We start from the raw sequence: 9,561 nt of genomic DNA, 5'->3' as shown, positions 1-9,561 counted from the left end.
CTCGTCCATCTCCATTTCAAAATGCCTGTTTTTATATCCAAACCCTTTGATGATTTGAACCTTGCAGTCTGACTGTCTTCAGTTTAATTAAATTAACCACACACTCACACATGCGTACACACACAAACACACACACTATTCACACTCTCACAAACAGACAGACACACACAGAGGTATACACACACCCTCACCCACACATGCACACACTGGCACACACAAACACACATTCACTCACTATACACACACACTCACACACAGACATAGACACACACACACTCTCTCTCACACACACACACATGCACACACTGTAAACAGAATACCAGTTTTCCTAATATTACTGTGGGGGCTTGAGAGTGTGTGGCTAATTTAATTAAACTGAAGACAGTCAGGCTGCAAGGTTCAAATCATCAAAGGGTTTGATATAAAAACAGACATTTTGATGGACGAGTTAAAATTTACATGTGTAGATAAGTTGTAGATAAGTTGAGAGGCTGTTTGAATTTCAAAGAGGAATTAGAAGGTGAGAGGAAAATGTTTGCATCTTGCAGGAGTTCAAAGGTAAACATGTAGTGGAAATATCATATTTTTATTGACCCAAAAGCAAAGATAAGATGGAAACATGAAATATCATATATTTGGAAGAGTTTGAGTTTCAAAGAAAGTTTAGAACAATGGGTTTAAAGATAAAAGAGGAAAATATAGTTAAGGGAAGGTTGAAAGCTGTGTGTTGAGTGGCCATGTGAGATCTTGAAAGGTGGACTGTGCAAAGGCAGACTTGTGGAAAGCAGCTCCTAGCCCCACCCCAGAGAAGCGCTTGCTTGTTCTAGGAAGCCAGGTGGTGTTAAAAGTCTTTGATTTCCATTGCTGAATGAGAGGAAGAGAGAAGCGGTGAAATACCTCCTTAACGGTGGGTGCCATGTGGTAATATTACTGGATGTTTTATAGATTAAGAATCTATTTGGACTGTTGCCTGAAAAAAGGTGTTGATTTGGGAGTCTAGCTAGGTAGAAATCTTTTGGGAAGTGATATAATACTAAATTTAACTGTGCAACTGTAATCTTTTGTGCTTAAGTTCTTTTTGTTAATAAATGTTTGAATTTAATCTTTAAAATCTCCAAAGGTGGTAGCGAAATCTTTACTTCTGACCTCAGTGCACATACTTTCTCATAATAAATACAAATTACAAATCGTTGTGATAGCTTGGCCAAGTTTTCATTTGGGATTTGGGCAGCCCGGCAATGACCACCAGCCATGTCATAACACACATGCACTGTTGTGGGAGGGGTGGGGCGGGGGGGGGGGGGGTGGATGGGGTGATGGGGAATATAGGGGTTAAGTAAGTATTTATTGTAAGGGAATGATACTATTGGAATCTCCAAGCAGCCAGTTCCTGCAAGTATATAAACAGATAAAAAGCACCACATGAACCTTATACACCCTCAGGGCCTGTGATCATCAGCCAGGTCCTGGGAACCAGGCTGGATAAAGTGGAATGTAAATACGCTAGATTAAGTGTCCTAGGAGTCAGACTGGAGACTTTGGTTGGACAAAATAACTAAGATTGAGCCTGTTTACATTAGATATTGAAAGAACCGATGGTCTTAGTTTAGGTAGGAGGGAAGGTCTCTGCCTGGGTGCATGTACCTGTTACCAGAGACGTCTGTTTAATGTAAACCAATATTGTGACGAGATCGGAATCTGGAAACTGTTCTTGTATGTGACCAATAATGTATAAAAATGCTGAGTACTTGTAATCTAGCAGAGTGCTGTCTCAAGCTGTATTGAGATGGTTCTCTCCTAGCAATTGCTTGAATAAACAATCGTGACCTGTACCAGAGACTCCTGCAGTCCGTTTGTCAAAGCTACCACATCAGTTTGGCATCGTCGGCAGGATACTCGGACCGGATCCTCGGGACGGCTCTGCAGAGTGGGTGAGTATATTTTATTTACCACCCGTAGTTAGTGCAGTAAGCCTATCTGAGAGTGGTCTGGTCGAGTATCAAAAGAATCGGGAGGAGGACATGGGACAGGAGACAGGAGGCGCCAGGTTAGGAGGCGGAGCCGCGTAGGTGGGCTACAGTTTGAAACAGAACCATAGCTGAAGACATGCAGGAAGGCCAGACCCCAGAGAAATATGTAGACCGCACACACACACCACAAATAACTAAGTTGTTAGGGCTGCGCAAACCTACTGCACAGAGACAAACAGGAATATAAGAACATAAAGCCGTCAGGAAAAGAGAATAGAGCTATGGAACTCGACTGGGAAACCGCGGACTCCATCAGGAGATTCATAGCAGAACAACGGTCACAATTAATCAAGAAAATGGGGAAGGGTGAGTGGGACCCGAAAGATCCGCTTACTGAATTTTCTGTAACTTAAAAAAATGAATTGCTCTAAGTTACAAGAGCTGCTTGTGCTGAAGAGAGAGAGAAAGAGAGAGAGAGAGAAAAGGTGGGTACCCCTAGGGGAGTTAATAAGCACTGACAGGCAGGAGCAGGGGAAATGGGATCTTTCGTCAGTTTGATGGTCCCTATAGGTGGAGCCTTCAAGGTCCCTTTATTTCCCCCTCTGCTGTTTGAAGTTTTGTTCAGAATATGAGAGTTTTAAGCTGTTAGGTTAAGGATACAGGAATATAAATACATGCCTCTAAATATATAAAACAAAAACAGAATTACCTGGAAAAACTCAGCAGGTCTGGCAGCATCGGCGGAGAAGAAAAGAGTTGACGTTTCGAGTCCTCATGACCCTTCGACAGAACTTGAGTTCGAGTCCAAGAAAGAGTTGAAATATAAGCTGGTTTAAGGTGTGTGTGTGGGGGGGCGGAGAGAGAGAGAGAGAGAGAAGTGGAGGGGGTGGGTGTGGTTGTAGGGACAAACAAGCAGTGATAGAAGCAGATCATCAAAAGATGTCACCAACAATAGAACAAAAGAACACATAGGTGTTAAAGTTGGTGACATTATCTAAACGAATGTGCTAATTAAGAATGGATGGTAGGGCACTCAAGGTATAGCTCTGGTGGGGGTGGGGAGAGCATAAAAGATTTTAAAATATTTAAAAATAATGGAAATAGGTGGGAAAAGAAAAATCTATATAATTTATTGGAAAAAAAACAAAAGGAAGGGGGAAGCAGAAAGAGGGTGGGGATGGGGGAGGGAGCTCAAGACCTAAAGTTGTTGAATTCAATATTCAGTCTGGAAGGCTGTAAAGTGCCTAGTCGGAAGATGAGGTGTTGTTCCTCCAGTTTGCGTTGGGCTTCACTGGAACAATGCAGCAAGCCAAGGACAGACATGTGGGCAAGAGAGCAGGGTGGAGTGTTAAAATGGCAAGCAACAGGGAGGTTTGGGTCATTCTTGCGGACAGACCGCAGGTGTTCTGCAAAGCAGTCGCCCAGTTTACGTTTGGTCTCTCCAATGTAGAGGAGACCACATTGGGAGCAACGAATGCAGTAGACTAAGTTGGGGAAATGCAAGTGAAATGCTGCTTCACTTGAAAGGAGTGATTGGGCCCTTGGACGGTGAGGAGAGAGGAAGTGAAGGGGCAGGTGTTGCATCTTTTGCGTGGGCATGGGGTGGTGCCATAGGAGGGGGTTGAGGAGTAGGGGGTGATGGAGGAGTGGACCAGGGTGTCCCAGAGGGAGCGATCCCTATGGAATGCCGATAGCGGGGGTGAAGGGAAGATGTGTTTGGTGGTGGCATCATGTTGGAGTTGGTGGAAATGGCAGAGGATGATCCTTTGAATGCGGAGGCTGGTGGGGTGATAAGTGAGGACAAGGGGGACCCTATCGTTTCTGGGAGGGAGGAGAAGGCGTGAGGGCGGATGCGTGGGAGATGGGCCAGACACGGTTGAGGGCCCTGTCAACGACCGTGGGTGGAAAACCTCGGTTAAGGAAGAAGGAGGACATGACAGAGGAACTGTTTATGAAGGTAGCATCATCGGAACAGATGCGACGGAGGTGAAGGAACTGAGAGAATGGGATGGAGTCCTTACAGGAAGCGGGGTGTGAGGAGCTGTAGTCGAGATAGCTGTGGGAGTCGGTGGGTTTGTAATGGATATTGGTGGACAGTCTATCACCAGAGATTGAGACAGAGAGGTCAAGAAAGGGAAGAGAAGTGTCAGAGATGGACCACGTGAAAATGTTGAAGGGGTGGAGATTGGAAGCAAAATTAATAAACTTTTCCAAGTCCTGACAAGAGCATGAAGCAGCACCGAAGTAATCATCGATGTACCGGAGAAAGAGTTGTGGAAGGGGGCCGGAGTAGGACTGGAACAAGGAATGTTCCACATACCCCATAAGAGACAGGCATAGCTGGGGCCCATGTGGGTACCCATAGCCACACCTTTTATTTGGAGGAAGTGAGAGGAGTTGAAGGAGAAATTGTTCAGCGTGAGAACAAGTTCAGCCAGACGGATGAGGGTAGTGGTGGATGGGGATTGTTCAGGCCTCTGTTCGTCAACTCGCAGACACTTCCTCCTACCTCTCCCTGGACCATGACCCCACCACTGAACATCAAGCCATTGTTTCCAGGACTGTCACTGACCTCATCTCCTCTGGGGATCTTCCTCCCACAGCTTCCAACCTGATAGTCGCCCAAACTCGGACGGCCCGCTTCTAGCTCCTACCCAAAATCCACAAACAGAACTGCCCCGGTAGACCGATCGTCTCAGCTTGCTCCTGCCCCACAGAACTCATTTCTCGTTATCTTGACTCCCTTCTCTCTCCCCTTGTCCAGTCCCTTCCCACCTACATCCGTGATTCCTCTGACACCTTACTTCAAATCAACAATTTCCAGTTCCCTGGCCCCAACCGCTTCCTCTTCACCATGGACGTCCAATCCCTCTACACCTCCATCCCCCACCAGGATGGTCTGAGGGCCCTTAGCTTCTTCCTCAAACAGAGGCCCGAACAATCCCCATCCACCACTACTCTCCTCTGTCTGGCTGAACTTGTTCTCACACTGAACAATTTCTCCTTCAACTCCTCTCACTTCCTCCAAATAAAAGGTGTGGCTATGGGTACCCGCATGGGCCCCAGCTATGCCTGTCTCTTTATGGGGTATGTGGAACATTCCTTGTTGCAGTCCTACTCCGGCCCCCTTCCACAACTCTTTCTCCGGTACATCGATGATTACTTCGGTGCTGCTTCATGCTCTTGTCGGGACTTGGAAAAATTTATTAATTTTGCTTCCAATCTCCATCCCTCCATCATTTTCACGTGGTCCATCTCTGACACTTCCCTTCCCTTCCTTGACCTCTCTGTCTCAATCTCTGGTGATATACTGTCCACCAATATCCATTACAAAACCACCGACTCCCACAGCTACCTCGACTACAGCTGCTCACACCCCGCTTCCTGTAAGGACTCCATCCCATTCTCTCAGTTCCTTCGCCTCCGTCGCATCTGTTCCGATGATGCTACCTTCAAAAACAGTTCCTCTGAAATGTCCTCCTTCTTCCTTAACCGAGGTTTTCCACCCACGGTCATTGACAGGGCCCTCAACCGTGTCTGGCCCATCTCCCACGCATCCGCCCTCACGCCTTCTCCTCCCTCCCAGAAACATGATAGGGTCCCCCTTGTCCTCACTTATCACCCCACCAGCCTCCGCATTCAAAGGATCATCCTCCGCCATTTCCGCCAACTCCAGCATGATGCCACCACCAAACACATCTTCCCTTCACCCCCACTGTCGGCATTCCGTAGGGATCGCTTCCTCTGGGACACCCTGGTCCACTCCTCCATCACCCCCTACTCCTCAACCCCCTCCTATGGCACCACCCCATGCCCACGCAAAAGATGCAACACCTGCCCCTTCACTTCCTCTCTCCTCACCGTCCAAGGGCCCAAACACTCCTTTCAAGTGAAGCAGCATTTCACTTGCATTTCCCCCAACTTAGTCCACTGCATTCGTTGCTCCCAATGTGGTCTCCTCTACATTGGAGAGACCAAACGTAAATTGGGTGACCGCTTTGCAGAACACTTGCGGTCTGTCCGCAAGAATGACCCAAACCTCCCTGTCGCTTGCCATTTTAACACTCCACCCTGCTCTCTTGCCCACATGTCTATCCTTGGCTTGCTGCATTGTTCCAGTGAAGCCCGACGCAAACTGGAGGAACAACACCTCATCTTCCGACTAGACACTTTACAGCCTTCCAGACTGAATATTGTTTTCAACAACTTTAGGTCTTGAGCTCCCTCCCCCATCCCCACCCCCTTTCTGCTTCCCCCTTCCTTTTTTTTTCCAATAAATTATATAGATTTTTCTTTTCCCACCTATTTCCATTATTTTTAAATATTTTAAAATCTTTTATGCTCTCCCCACCCCCACTAGAGCTATACCTTGAGTGCCCTACCATCCATTCTTAATTAGCACATTCGCTTAGATAATGTCACCAACTTTAACATCTATGTGTTCCTTTGTTCTATTGTTGGTGACATCTTTTGATGATCTGCTTCTATCCCTGCTTGTTTGTCCCTACAACCACACCAACCCCCTCCACTTCTCTCTCTCTCTCTCTCTCTCCGCCCCCCCACCCCCCGCACACACCTTAAACCAGCTTATATTTCAACTCTTTCTTGGACTCGAACTCAAGTTCTGTTGAAGGGTCATGAGGACTCGAAACATCAACTCTTTTTTTCTCCGCCGATGCTGCCAGACCTGCTGAGTTTTTCCAGGTAATTCTGTTTTTGTTTTGGATTTCCAGCATCCGCAGTTTTTTTGTTTTTGCCTCTAAATATATGTTTGTTTGTGAGCAAGGAAGCCTTTCTCTGTGACCTTTAATGTTTTCCTTCCTTAGATTGTCATTTGTGTGTGTAGTTCAGCATTTTAGAGTTGAAAGCTCATGTTAGATTAAAGGAAAAGTATACTCAAACATTCCGAAGTTTTGAGCATAAGGTTTGAATTGAGATTTCTGGCAAAATAAATCACAATTTGAAGTTATAGTAAAGCTAAACAGGCTTAGATGAACCAACCTTTGTACCACCCCCTTGCAGATTGGTATCACCAGCTTCCAAGCTGATTGGGATTGATATATACGAGTTGCATTAACTCGTACGAGTTAGTATTCTAAAATTCTAAGGGAAAAGTTACCTGAAGTTCAAAGGATTCTAGGAATATCAAAAGGCATAAACACACGGTCTAGGTGGTTCCAATGGATAAAAAGGGGTTTCTTTTGAAGAGATGAATTAAAATATTAAAGGAAATCTGCTTTCCAAAAGCACTGTAATTTGAATTTGGGACAATCTTGAGATGTAAAGTGCAGTGTAATTTAACAGGTTACTTTGAATAACGAGGATGCTATCTAAGATAAAGAATGTGTCGATAAACATATGGGACTTCTAATCTGGATAAAAATCATTAAACATGAAAAAAGAGGTTGTTTTAATTTTGATAGTGTAAATTACAGTTCTTACAAAGTTTAAAAAATTGAGGTTTGGTTCCTGATAATTTCTCAAAAGGGAATTTTCATTTTAAAAGGTTTTTGACAACAATTGGCACTAATTCAAATGCTGCAAGCTTTTGTATTTGTAAAGTCTGTTCCCAAAATGTGAAACTAAGGTCAAGACCTTGACACAGTTTGGCAGAAATCCAATTTTTGGTTGAGTTAATGAATCTGGTATAATTCCAAGGGTCAGACACAATTTAGTGGGTTACTTTTGAGACAATAAAGTGTTTTTTGAGAAGAAGATAAGGAAGCAAAACATGTCAATGCCTGATTTCTGTTTTAAAATGGCTATGAGAATATTTTACTTATTTTAAAGTCTCTCCAGACACCTGAACAAGATCAGATGGTAGCTGGTGTATGTGTATGAGGCAAGGAGGAGAAAGAGTTAGGGAAAGAGGATACAATATACAAACTGTTTTAAGGGAAGTGAATTTGATAATCTGGCCATCGGCTGAGACATTGGAAAAGCACAGGGGGAGATAAGCAAGGATCTAGAGACAGAGATCCTCGTTGATGTGGAATAGTTAATAGGGCCTAAAGAGCAAGGAAACATTATAAACGATCAAGACAATAGAGAAACTGAACTCAAAAGAATCTTAGGATGATCATAGTCAGGGGAAAATAACTTAGAGGTTATACTATGTGGAATCTATAGTTCAGGCATTTGAAAGGTAAGGAGAAATAACAGTTAATAACAATTTACCACAAGATGGATACTGGTAAAGGGAAAGCTGGAAAAAGGCTAAATAGATGTATTACTGACTAAATTAATGAAAGACCACAGAGGATTAATGTCAATCTCACACACACATACACACACACACACACACAGACACAGACACACATGCACACACTATAAACAGAATATAATTTTTCCTAATATTACTGTGGGTGCTGAGAGTGTGTGGCTAATTTAATTAAACTGAAGACAGTCAGGCTGCAAGGTTCAAATCATCAAAGGGCTTGGATATAAAAACAGACATTTTGAAATGGAGATGGGCGAGCTAACATTTACATGTGTAGAGAGGCTGTAGATAAGTTGAGAGGTTGTTTCAATTTCAAAGAGGAGTTAGGAGGTGAAGGAAAATGTTTGCATCTTGCAGGAGTTCAAAGGTAAACAAGTTTATTGACCCAAAAACAAATATAAGATGGAAACATGAAATATCTTAAATTTGGAAGAGTTTGAGTTTCAAAGAAAGTTTAGAACAATGGATTTAGAGATAAAAGAGGAAAATATAGTTAAGGGAAGGTTGAAAGCTGTGTGTCGATTGGCCATGTGAGATCTTGAAACATGGGCTGTGCGAGGGCAGATTTGTGGAAAGCAGCTCCTAGCCCCACCCCAGAGAAGCGCTTGCTTGTTCTAGGAAGCCAGGTGGTGTTAAAAGTCTTCGGTTTCCATTGCTGAGTGAGAGGAAGACAGAAGCTGTGAAATACCTCCCTAACAGTGGGTGCCATGTGGTAATATTACTGGGTGTTTTGTAGATTAAGAATCTATTTGGACTGTTGCCTGGTAAAGGGTGTTTATTGGGAGTCTAGCTAGGTAGAAATCTTTTGGGAAATGTTATAAAACTAAATTTAACTGTGTATCTGTAATCTTGTGTTCTTAAGTTCTTTTTGTTAATATATGTTTGAATTTAATCTTTAAAATCTCAAAGGTGGTAGTAAACTCTTTATTTCTGACCTCAGTGAACATATCTTCTCATAATAGAGTACAAATTACAAATCGTTGTGATAGCTTGGCCAAGTTTTTGTTTGGGATTTGGTCAGCCCGGCAATTGCCACCTGCCATGTCACAATACACACACACATACATACTCTCTCTCTCTCTCTCATGCACACAGACACACACACATACATACACTTTCTCTCTCTCTCTCTCATGCACACAGACACACACACATACAGGCACTGAGAGCTCAGAGGGTTAATGTCAATCTCACTCCAGTCAACCAGGGAATAAATTCGAAGAATAACACAAGCAAAATTGAAACTCGTTGAGTTTCATTCTGGATTAGACACTGCAAGTATATCCCCATCACACATTGATGATGTGACTGCTGACTGACTTCAGGACGAACATTAAATTTGACTCTTTACTCGGTTAGCTGTGAATATAT

This window comes from Carcharodon carcharias, chromosome 29, assembly GCF_017639515.1.
Source record: "Carcharodon carcharias isolate sCarCar2 chromosome 29, sCarCar2.pri, whole genome shotgun sequence".
Taxonomy (NCBI): Eukaryota; Metazoa; Chordata; class Chondrichthyes; order Lamniformes; family Lamnidae; genus Carcharodon; species Carcharodon carcharias.
The sequence above is the reverse complement of the archived record's forward strand: the minus strand, read 5'-3'. Positions refer to the sequence as shown.